This window comes from Sarcophilus harrisii, chromosome 2, assembly GCF_902635505.1.
Source record: "Sarcophilus harrisii chromosome 2, mSarHar1.11, whole genome shotgun sequence".
Taxonomy (NCBI): Eukaryota; Metazoa; Chordata; class Mammalia; order Dasyuromorphia; family Dasyuridae; genus Sarcophilus; species Sarcophilus harrisii.
This window is the reverse complement of record NC_045427.1, coordinates 629,070,821-629,083,230: the sequence shown is the minus strand read 5'-3', so window position 1 is coordinate 629,083,230 and position 12,410 is coordinate 629,070,821.

Below are 12,410 nucleotides of genomic sequence, written 5' to 3'. Positions count from 1 at the left end.
TCCCCCAGCCTGGGAAGATGTGAAGGGGGTGGAATGGATTTTTGTTAACTAAAAAAAATTAAATTTGCAAAATGCTCATTGATTTCTTCATCTAATTTTAGAAAGTTTTTTTTAAACATCAACTGTAAATTTCCTCCCCTTCCTTCATTAGGGTACCCAGGTAGTGCAGTGCTAATCAACAGAAAAAAACCTTAATTTATGAGATGAGTAGCCTTGAGAAAAATGCAAATATTTTCACAATCTAAGTATAATTTCTTTTCTCCCCTACCATGTGCCCTGATTTGTGAATTTGCCAACTATTTCTATAAAATTACAGAGTTTAGATCTCGAAGGGGCTCAGAGATCATCTTGGGTAAAACTACCTGAAACAAGAATTCTCTTAATATTTCCCACAAATGTTCCTAAGATTTCCCTTGAATGCCTTCAGAGATGTGACACTCACTACCTCCCAAAGCAATCCATTACATGGTCTGAGGATGTCTGGCAGAGGGGAGGAAGATGGGATCTAGGGGGCAGTGACACTGTAGGTAAAGATGTCTGACTATAAGGAATCACATTTATAGATTGGCTTAAAAATGACCACATGCTTGATGAGCATCTCATTGGTGCTGACAACAATCTGGGGAGGGAGAGGCTACGGGTAATAGTCCCATTACACAGATGAGAAGATTCCACTGAAGAGAAGAGATTCACAAACCTTGTAAGGATCAGAGCTGAGAGGGGAACCTGCCTTTCAGTCTTCCCCGTGTTAATCACTAAATTGCCCTGGAGATGAGACAGAACGCTCCAGAAAGGGTTTCCCAGCAGGGAAAGAGATTTTTGTTCTCCTAGTCGAACCTACAGGAATTTTGAGTAATTGGAAAAAGCCAAAGGCAAAGACTTCTTTGAAGAACTTCAAACTGGGAGGGCTCACCCAATTATTATAATTATTATTTACTTTGATAGAGTTGATATTGCTAATAATAATAGCCAACATTTTACACAGTGCTTTAAGTATTGCAAAGCACTACAATCTATTATCTAATATGATCTTTACAATAATCCTGGGGGATAGATACTATTATTATCATTTTAGAAAAGAGGGAAACTGAGGCTGAGAATCTTAAAGAAATAAGTCTCCTGATTCAAAAAGTTTAGACATCCTTCTACTCTTCCTTGGTTAATATATGTTTGAATTGTCTAAATTGACAAAATGTTTGTAGCAGAAGTCGTTATCATCATCATCTTCATCATCATCATCAAAGTGAGGAAATTGAAACAATTGTTTTTAATCCTGGATGAACAGGACATCCTTAAATTCACAAAATGGAGACCGCTCTGGAGATAATGGTTACCACCACCTTTGACTCTTAACTCTAGCTAGAGTTCTCTCAGCTTGGAAAAACTGGGCTGGGAGTATTCAAATACCAGCCAGGGAAGGTTTGAACCTTTCCATGAAACTGGCCCTCTTCCCCTCCCTCTCAGGCAGAACACAAACACTGGGTCGTTTTTATGGACCTGGAATCTAATTTTTTTTTTTGCATAAGAAAATAAAGGGCTTTGTGGACATGGAAACTTCCCCTCCCCTGGAGAGATGGAAGACAGCCAGGCTTCCAGGATTCAGAAATCATGCAAATGCTGAAGGTGCTGGCCCCTGCAGCTGTAGCCTTGGACCTGCTGGAGAGCCAGGCAAGGAAGAATTGTGAAGCTAGATTCTGACTCTCGTCTCTCTGCCCCATCCATCCATGGGCATTCGGTTATTAAAGCCCAGCTCTATTCAAGGCATTATATTACTTGATGCAGAACTTTGGTTTCTTTCTTTTTTTTTCTTTCTTTCTCTCTTTCTTTCTTTCAAGGCATTATATTACTTGATGCAGAACTTTGTTTTTTTTCTTTTTTCTTTTTCTTTCTTTCTTTTCTTCTTTCTTTCTCTCTCTCTTTCTTTCAAGGCATTATATTACTTGATGCAGAACTTTGGTTTCTTTCTTTTTTTTCTTTCTTTCTTTCAAGGCATTATATTACTTGATGCAGAACTTTTTTTTCTTTTTCTTTCTTTCTTTTCTTCTTTCTTTCTCTCTTTCTTTCAAGGCATTATATTACTTGATGCAGAACTTTGGTTTCTTTCTTTTTTCTTTTTCTTTCTTTCTTTCTTTTCCTCTCTCCTCTCTCTCTCTCTCTCTCTCTCTCTCTCTCTCTCTCTCTCTCTCTCTCTCTCTCTTTTTCTCTTTTTGCTGAGGCAATGGGGTTAAGTGACTTGCCCAGGATCACATAGCTAGGAAGTGTTAAGTGTCTGAGACCAGATTTGAACTCCAGTCCTCCTGACTTCAGGGCCGGTGCTGTATCCACTGGCCACTAGCTGCCCCTGAATCTTGGTTTCTTTATGTATAAAATAGGCATATTAGAACTCAGACTAGCTACTTCCTAGGAGTGTTGGAATGAACTTTGTGTTCACTGTAAAGCCTATAGATAAGTTTTGATTTTTTTTAGTGACCCTTCCCCACACCCATTCAATACAAAATGAATGAGAAAGCATTATTCCACACTTGTGTTGTCAGTCACCGTGATCCAGGCCCTGCACTGCAGATGCAAAGACAAAAACAGTCCCTGCCTTCAAAGAGCTGAGGGATGCAGCCCATAAACATATAAGTAAAACTAGCTTAATTTGAGGAGGGAGAAAAACACTAAGAACATCAAGGGAGGTAAGGAAAAAGTGAAGGTGATCCCTGAGCTGAGCCAAGATGTCAGCTCAAGTCTCCAAGAGGAAGAGAAGGCATCCCAAGAAAATTGGATAGTCTGTGAACAATCCCCTCAATAATCCAACAAGGAGGCTTTCATTCTCCCCTTGAATACCTTGTAGCATGAGAAACTTACTTTTTCCTTTCCCTGGATTTCTCTTTCCCTCCACTCCCCTAAATCCAAACTCAATAGTTTTGAGATTAGGTCGTTAAAGACTACATGAGACATCAGGAGGCAAAGGAGGAAAGGAAGAAAGAAATTTCAGAAAAAAGAAATAGTGTGAGTAAAGGCAAGGAAGCTGGAGAGTCTTGGGAGGGGGTAGGAACCAGAGGCAGAGAATATAGTTTGGAGTTGAGAAGACCCACATTCAGATCCTACTTCTGATAGTTAGTAGCCATTGATCTTGGGCAATCTGAATTTGTCTGAGTCGCCATTTTCTCGTCTCCCAGATGAGGGGTTGGCGCTAAATCATGAAGAGACTGGCGTGGCCAGGGCAAAAAGGACTGAGAGAGGAGAAAAACGATAGGGTTAAAAAAGTTAGGTTGGAATTAGGCTGCTGAAGGCCTTCACTGCCAACCTAATGATTTTAAATTGGGTTCCACAGATAACTGGAGGCCAATGAACATTTTTGAGTGAAGTCGTGAAATAGCCAAAGCTAGGGATGAGGGGATTTAGTCTGGCAGTAGCTTGGAGGATGTATTGAGCATGATTGCAGTAGACATGTGGAGTGTAGTCATGGGTTTAATGATAATCTTCATTTTACAGGCAAGGAAACTGATCCTTGCTCAAAGTCACACAGAAAAGGAATTGGATAGAACTTAAACCCATGTCCTCTGGCTCCAAATCCCTTAATCTTTCCTCAAGAACATGCAACAATCCACCCATCTCTCTTGGATCCTTACCAGGAAGCCTTTTTTTTCCCCTTCTCTTTCCTTTCATGTGCTGGAGTTAAGGGAAGTTGAGCAGCAAGTGTTGGTGGGAATTGAAAGAACCATACTGGCTGCATCTTGTGACTCAAATCTGGAGCTAGCTCTTCTATTCAATATGACTCTAGTCCAATTTGTCTTGTGAAAAATCTTTGTTTAATGTGGGAATTGGGAGGGAGCTTTATTGTATTGTTGGAACCTTGCCCTGCCTGGCTGGGAAGCCGGACCCCCTCTACCTGCTCCTTAAAGACCCTTAACTAAGGACCAAGGCTATGCTGACCAGAAACCCAGTCAGACCTGAAGATTGATGCAAGTTTTCTCACAGTTATTGATCTCAAGTCACCCATATGTCTTATCCGAAAACTACCCTCATACTGGCCAATCAGTTGTTGTTTCCATGTTCCTTTGATTGTTCAAAACGCATGGGGGAAGTGAGACTTCTGATTTCAAGAAATTGCACCCGATCACTCTCCCCCTTGGAAAGTCCCTAATCTTTCCTCCAAGTAGAATTCAGATTATCTAATGTTATGTTCTAGTTAATTGTTTCCTTTGAATTAATCGACCTTACTTGATTGCTTTTAATGGATGTCTCCCTGTATTTGGAGTCCGATGCCAAGGACAGGGAAGGCTACTGGTCCCGCTTTGCTGGGCAATGAACATGTATTGCTAAATCAGTTGAGACGCTTGGAAGCTCAAATCTTCCTTCCCTCGGTCATTTCATCCTGCGCCCACTGATGTGGGAAAATAGGAAGAATACTGGGCTTAGAACCGGGAGATCCAAAGCCATCCCAGCTCTGCTACTGCTTGCTGCATGACCCTTTCCCTCTGTTGCCCTTAGTTTCCTCACCTGTAACATGAGAGAGAATTGGGTCTGATAACCTGAGAACAGGTTTTCAAAGGAAAAGTTTTCTGAGCACAAGGACATGGTGAAGGCAGGAGTTGGGCTACTGAAGGCAAGCTGCAACTTAGTCCCCCAGACCAGCGACCTCCCCCTCTATCATCCAGCCTTCGGTGCCCCAATCCTATACTAGGCTCAGGTCTCTGAAATGTTTTCCGGTGTCCTTGAAATGTTTTCCTTATAAATAGAACGGGGGGAGTCACAATATTTGCTTTCCAATTTGATAGGAAAATAGCCTCTGCCAGGTGGAACGTGATGTCGTCCAATGGCCAGGGCAGATTGCTCGCCTGAAGATTCCAGAGAGGGTGGGCTCATGCTGACCACATGCAGAATGAGAAAGCAGGACAGCCCGGGCAGAGTCGCCTGATCCAGACCCAATCACTTTAGTTACATCGTAGAATTTTGGAAGTGGAAAAAGATAATCCAATTCGACCTCATTTCTTTTGGAGGCAATCAGGGTTAAGTGACCTGCCCAGGATCATGCAGTGACACATTTGAACACAAGTCTTCCTCTAGGACCAGCACCACCTGTCTGTCCCTGACCTCATTTTCCGAAAGAAGAGCATAGGATCACAAATTTAAATTGTAATTCATGTTTTGACTTACAAAACCACATATTAACATCATCTATGTTCTATTGTATTTTTGTTTATTTTGTTTAAAAAATTTCCCAATTACATTTTAATTTGGTTTTGCTGTACCTAGGGGTCTCCTGGGGGTGTCCTGAGGATGGGAGTATTCAACACCTTTGGTCTTGATGGATCACTAAGCTTCTATCTAGGTCTGAGGGTCTATGAACTGCTGACTTTTCCAGGGGCTAACCAGTGCTTTGCAGGTCCCTCCTGGGAATCTGGTACCATCCTCTTTCTCTTCTGGGTCTCAGGTCATAATGACCAGGACAAAGTAGGGCTGGGCCCAGCCTCTCCCTTTAGCCAACAGAGTCTCTGTTTCCAGTTTACCACTCAGCAATCTGGGCTCACAGCCTGATGCAGGGTGAGAGCCCACCTTACCTGCTCTTGCTGCACACCTTGATGAGACACAATGTCTCAGAGTTAGAACAAGCCTCAGGGACCATCCTGGCTAAACCCTCCCTCTCCATAGCATCCTCTGCTCCATTTCCCCTTGCCTGAGAGAGCCAATTCCCTTTTGGGGTAGTTCAGACTTTTAGGGAGAATTTTCCTCACCTCCCGCAGAAACTTGCCCCTTTGCTAATCCCTACCCCAGTCCAGTTCTAGTCTTTGGGGATAACCAGTTCCCTTTCAGGGATCCTCAAACTACGGCCACTGTTCAGATGCAGCAGCTGAGGATGTTTATCCCACTCCCCCAGGGCTATGAGGTTTGTTTATTTAAAGGCCCACAAAACAAAGTTTTTGTTTTTACTATAGTCCGGCCCTCCAACAGTCTAAGGGACAGTGAACTGGCCCCCTATTTAAAAAGTTTGAGGACCCCTGTAGACCTTTGGGTACTTGAATCCAGGATTACAAAGTTTGTCTTGCTAAACAACCTTTGTTCCTTCAACCCATCCTCATGTGACCCAGCCCTCTCATCATTTTGCTTACAGCTTATATCCTTCCTAAAGTATGGCCCAGAACTAAAATCGGTGTTCCAGGTGGGATCTGCCCAGGGCAGAAATAATAATGGGATTCTTCATACTCTTTAGAGCTGAAAAAGACTTTTGACACCGTTAAGTACAATCCCTTTTTCCTTCCTCAAAGAGGAAACCAAAGTTCAGGTGACATACGCCTTGGATGATTAAGAAAGGGAGCTGAGACTCCGGTCTTAGACTTTGTGCCACGTGATGGTGTCTCTGAAGGAAACTGTCTGAGTCTGGCAAAACAAAACAAAACAAAACACCAAAAACTGAGGTCTTAGTTTGGCCCTTCCTCTGCTCCAGTGGGAGAGGTAGAGACTGCATGGGGTGTTCAGGGAAGATTAGCATCTCTGCTGAGCCCTTTTCTGAGCTGCTTTGGTCTCTACTTTTCACCCAACTCTTACCTGTGGTCTAAGAAGCTACAGAATACTCACTGGCCACGTCCCGAGAATCTTGGCAGGAGGGCTACCAGGTTAAGAGTAAATGACGGGTCTCAGATTTGTCAGTGGGTCAGGGGATGTTCACACATGCAAAGAGTTCCTCTGACAGAATGGGTGGATGAGAACAATATGGTCCAATGGTCATGGAGGTGACTGAAGTAGACACTGTGGAGCACTGAGAGCTTGGACAGACATCAGAGGTTCCAAGGCCATCCACGGCATCCTGGGCCATCGCCAGTCATTCTTACTTCTGTCTTAACACTAGATTTCTTTTAAGCCAATCTCCAATTGATAAATGGTCAAAAGATATGAACAGACAATTTTCAGATGAAGAAATTAAAACCATTTCTAGTCATATGAAAAGGTGCTCTAAATCATTATTGATCAGAGAAATGTGCCTCTCAGATTGGCTAATAGGAAAAGATAATGACGAATGTTGGAGGGGATGTGGGAAAACTGGGGCACTGATGCATTGTTGGTGGAACTGTGAACAGATCCAACCACTTTGGAGAGTAGTTTGGAACTATGTGCAAAGGGTTATCTAACTGTTTTACCCTTTGATCCAGCACTGTTACTACTGGGCTTATATCCCAAAGAGATACTAAAGGAGGGAAAGGGACCCACATGTGCAAAAATGTTTGTGGCAGCCCTCTTTGTAGAAGCAAGAAACTGGAAACTGAGTGGATGCCCATCAATTGGAGAATGGCTGAATAAATTGTGGTATATAAATATTATGGAATATTATTGTTCTGTAAGAAATGACCAACAGGATGATTTCAGAAAGGCCTGGAGAGACTTACATGAAATGATGCTGAGTGAAATGAGCAGATCCAGGAGATCATTGTACACAGCAACATTATAGGATGATCAATTCTGATGAATATGACTTTCTAAAAACGAGATGATTGAGGTCAGTTCCAATGGTCTTGTGATGGAAAGAACCATCTGCACCCACAGAGAGGACTGGGAGAACTGAGTGTGGATCACAACATAGCATTCTCACTCTTTGGTTGTTGTTCGCTTGCATTTTATTTTCTTTCTCATTTTTTTCTGCTTTGATTTGATTTTTCTTGTGCAGCAAGATGATTATATAAATAGGTATACATATGTTGGATTTAACATATGTTTCTACCATGTTTAACATATATTAGATTACTTGCCATCTAGGAATGAGAGTGGGGGAAGGTGGGGAAATTGGAATATGAAGTTTTACAAAGATTAATTTCAAAGAATTAATTATCCATGCACATGTTTTGAAAAATAAAAAACTTTAATAAAGAAAAAAAAAGAAATGGGCAGAATTTTAAAGTAACTTGAGTATCCAGAGGTTTTTCTAATCTAAAGTGGATCTAAAGTAATCTAAAAATATGCATTTTTCCTCTAGTTTTGGAAAACCCAGAAAAAAGTATCCTTTCCTGGGTTGGTAGAAGACATTAAAAACAATGTGAGAGTGCCACCTGGTGAGCAGCATCCTACATGATGGAGGCTCTCTGGTCCTGGGTTTGTACAATTGGTAGGAACCGACAATATCTCCTACTCCTCCAAGTATAACTGAGGCTACTTGGGCATCTGGTAGGAGACGTCTCTTGAGCTGTACTTCAAAGCAAACTAGGGATTGTGAGAGGGAACTTACAGCTCCCGATCCAGGTGACAGTTGGGCATATGTCACAGTGCGGGGTATGGGCAAGATAATCAGAGTAGGACAAAATGGAGTTGTGAGGAAGTCTCTGAGCATGATATAAAACTGGGAAGAGAAGCGGGAGCCAGGCTGTGGAGAATTTTCTTTTTTTTTTTTATTTAATAGCCTTTTATTTACAGGATATATACACGGGTAACTTTACAGCATTAACAATTGCCAAACCTCTTGTTCCAATTTTTCACCTCTTACCCCCCCACCCCCTCCCCTAGATGGCAGGATGACCAGTAGATGTTAAATATATTAAAATATAACTTAGATACACAATAAGTATACATGACCAAACTGCTGTTTTGCTGTACAAAAAGAATCAGACTCTGAAATATTGTACAATTAGCTTGTGAAGGAAATCAAAAATGCAGGTGGGCAAAAATATAGGGATTGGGAATTCAATGTAATGGTATTTAGTCATCTTGTGGAGAATTTTCATTGCTAGACTGAGGATTTTGCATTTGATTCTAGACACAATATAGAATTATTGAAAACACTTTAACTGTACAATGATGTATAGCATCCCCACTAGTCTAATCCCCCACTTGTATTTGCGGATTAGACTCCCAGATTCTAAGGCGTAAGCTGGGGATATTAGCTTTTATTTAAGTATTTGAAGTGTCATCATGTGATAGGTTCTGTCTTTTGCCTTCTTTGTATCCCCAGCCTTTGGTTTAGTGCCTGGTACATCGTAGGGGCTTAATAAATGTTTATTGATTGTTTGGTAAAAGGATCTGATTAATTCTTCTTGGTCCCAGAGGACAGGTGAAGAGAGATTTCAGGGAGGTAGATTTCAGTTCATTATAAGGACACATTTTGGAATAATAAAAAAACTTTCATAAAAATATACAAGCTAGATTGTAAGCTCCATAAGGACAAACATTTTTTTTTTCTGTGTATTCCCAGGAACGAGCACTATTTCTGACATGTCTGACATGTAGTAGGTGCTTGATAAATGCTTGTTGATTGAGTGATTTGACAAGTTTCCTCAACTGGTAATGAGTTCCCTCTCACTGAATGTATTCACCCTAGAGGCTATATGGCAATTTGTCAGGAAAATTGTACAGAGGATGCCTGTTGAGGGAAATGGCTTGTAAGGCCCATTCCAATTGAGAGATTTTATGAGTCTAAAATCAAGGTAAATTCTCCTCTAGCACAGAAAACAAACAGGTCCTGGCAATCTCCATACCTTCTGTCTTGGCCAGAATCCACAGGAATTTGGCAAATGATGTTCAGTTGTTTCCCCTCCAAGGATAGAGGGTGGAACTATTTCCTGGCTCTTTGGAATTTATTGGCAAGCTCCGGGATGAGGGAGGCAGGAGCAGGAATGACTTGCGTCTCCTCCCATCCCTCAGGTCCATTTTGTGTGTCTGATGATCCTGTCTCATAAACCTAGAGAGGAAAGTTCCTGCTCTCTTAAAAAGCAAATCCCACAGGTTAATGGAGAAAAGATGCTTTGGGAAGGTCAACATAGCGGCAGTTCTACCCATTCAGTGTAGCTGGAAGGATGAAGAAGATGTCACACTTCTGTTTGGTTTAGACAGTCATAGCTAGGGAAGGCAGGAGGTGAGGAGAGTTTAGGAGGCAAGATAATAGATTCTATTTTGGACAGATTGCATTTAAGGTGTCTACTGAACATCCGGTTTAAGATATCTGAAAGGCAGTTGGAGAAGCAAGGTCGGAGGTCAGCAAAGAGAATTGGGCAAGAAAGGTAGATCTGAGAACCATCAGCATAAATAGGAGAATAAAATTCCTTGGAATCTGATAAGAACACTAAGTCAAGTGGGATAGAAGAAGAGAAGAGGGCCCAGGACAGAACCCCGAGGGAGACCTACTATTATTAAAGAGCACAGTCTGAAGGAGAATCCAGAGAAGGAGTGGTCAGATGGGTAGGAGGAGAACCAGGAAAGAGGGGTGCCCCGAAAACCGAGAGGGAAGGAAATATCAAAGATGAGAGAATTATCGGCTGTGTCAAAGGCCACAGAAAAGTCAAAGAGAATGATGAAAGAGAAAAGGCCATTGGGCTTCACCACCCAAATGGTCACTAGTACCTTTGGAGGAGCCTTTTTTTTTTTAGATTTATTTTAATATTTGTTCTCTTTTTATTATTATTATAACTTTTTATTGACAGAACCCATGCCAGGGTAATTTTTTACAACATTATCCCTTGCACTCACTTCTGGTCCAATTTTTCCCCTCCCTCCCTCCACCCTCTCCCCCAGATAGCAAGCAGTCCTATACATGTTAAATATGTCGCAGTATATCCTAGATACAATATATGTGTGCAGAACCAAACAGTTCTCTTGTTGCACTGGGAGAATTGGATTCAGAAGGTAAAAATAACCCAGGAAGAAAAACAAAAATACAAACAGTTTACATTCATTTCCCAGTGTTCTTTCTTTGGGTGTAGCTGCTTCTGTCCATCATTGATCGACTGAAACTGAGCCTTTTTGGTAAAATAATAAAGTTGGAAGCTACAGTGTCAGAAGAGAGTGAGCAGAGGAAGTGAGGACACTGAATATAGATGGCCTTTTTGAGTTTAGCTATAGAGGGCAGAAGGAAAATAGGATGATAGTTATCAGGAATAAAAGGACCAAGGAAAGATTGTTGTTGTTTTTTCAGAATAAGATAGATGTGGGTATGTCTGTAGACAGAATGGAAGGAGCCAGTAGGAAAGAGATAGAGATAGAAAAGAAGTGATAAATGTAGGATGAAAAGGGGGACAATCAGCACATGGGATGGGATGGGATCACTTCAACAGGTAGAGGAGTTAGCCCTGGTTAGGAATAATGGTCTTCATCATGTGAGACTTTCATGAGCTTCTATTTCTCATCTGTAAGATGAGGTAGATTGGACAAGATGGCCTTAAAGGCTCTTCCCAACTTTAGACTTAATTATATTGTGTGTGACTCTGAATCAGTCATTTCCCTTCCCTAGTTTTACCTGTTCCAGTCTTTTCTCTTATTTATTTGCCCAGAAAGATATCCATCACAAATCTTTCAAAGGTCATACTCCAGAGTCATTCCTTGGAGACATTTGGGGCTCTTTTATGGAAATACCACCAAACTTCAGGAGGAGGAGCACCAATAAAATGAGGAGATTGGGCTAAACAGTTACTAAATGGCCATTCAGTCCCTCCCCCTCATAAAGAAACAGGCTGTGTCTGGATTTGGACTGAGGCTCCTAACTTTAAATCCAGCTTTTCACTGCACCGGGCTGCTCTCTAATTTTCTGCCTAATTCCCACATTCTGAGATTCTGAAAAATACCCATCACCAGAGCCATTATTACCTGCACACATAACTGCAGCTGAGAACCAGCCACCTGTTCAGTGGGATTTCACATAATTACAGAATGTAGAACTGGGAGGGACCTCGGATATTTGGTTCAATCCACACAGAGAAGATACTTTACATTAAAAAAAAAAAAACAACCCACAATATTCTGAACTTAACAAACGCCAAATCAAATATATCTTATTTAGTTCAGAAAATGGAGACCACGTATGAATCTATGAAACTCTATTATGTAGAGTCTTTTTTTCTTTTAAAGTATGTAATAAAATCCAGAACAAAACTTTCTAAGCTATCCTGTTTTTCTGTGATTCCTTCAGATCTCTGTTCCATTTTCTTCTATTATCCCTCAGCTTCCCATCTCCTCAGAGGGAGAGGAGAGAAAAGCAGAGGAGAGGAAAATCTGGGGAAAAGCATTATTGGAACATTAGCAAAGTAGCTAGGGAAGGCTTTAGATCTAGCATCAAGCATTCATTATCTCCATTTGTGGAGGTGGGGGGGGGCTTTTATCTGGGAGGTGGAAGAGAATGAAAGATGCTTCTTCTAGGTAATTATATCAGCTGTAACCTTGTTGTCCGTTGCTTTCAGAGACAGAGTCAAAGACTCTCTAGCTTGTGAAAGGTCTGGGTAGATTGTCCGAGTGTTTTACAAAGCTTCCTGGGGATGAATGTGTCTGTTTGTCTCCAGTGCAGGGATGAAAAGATTGTTGTTTGTCCTTTGTTCCCAAAGAAAACCATGAATTAAGGGAAATGATACCATGCTGTGCCATGCGAGTGAATTGGATTGAAGGGAGGGAGGACTGGGCAAAGTCACCTGCCTCACTTTCCCCTCCAGAGCCATCGAGGTCCAGAGGCCAGAGAC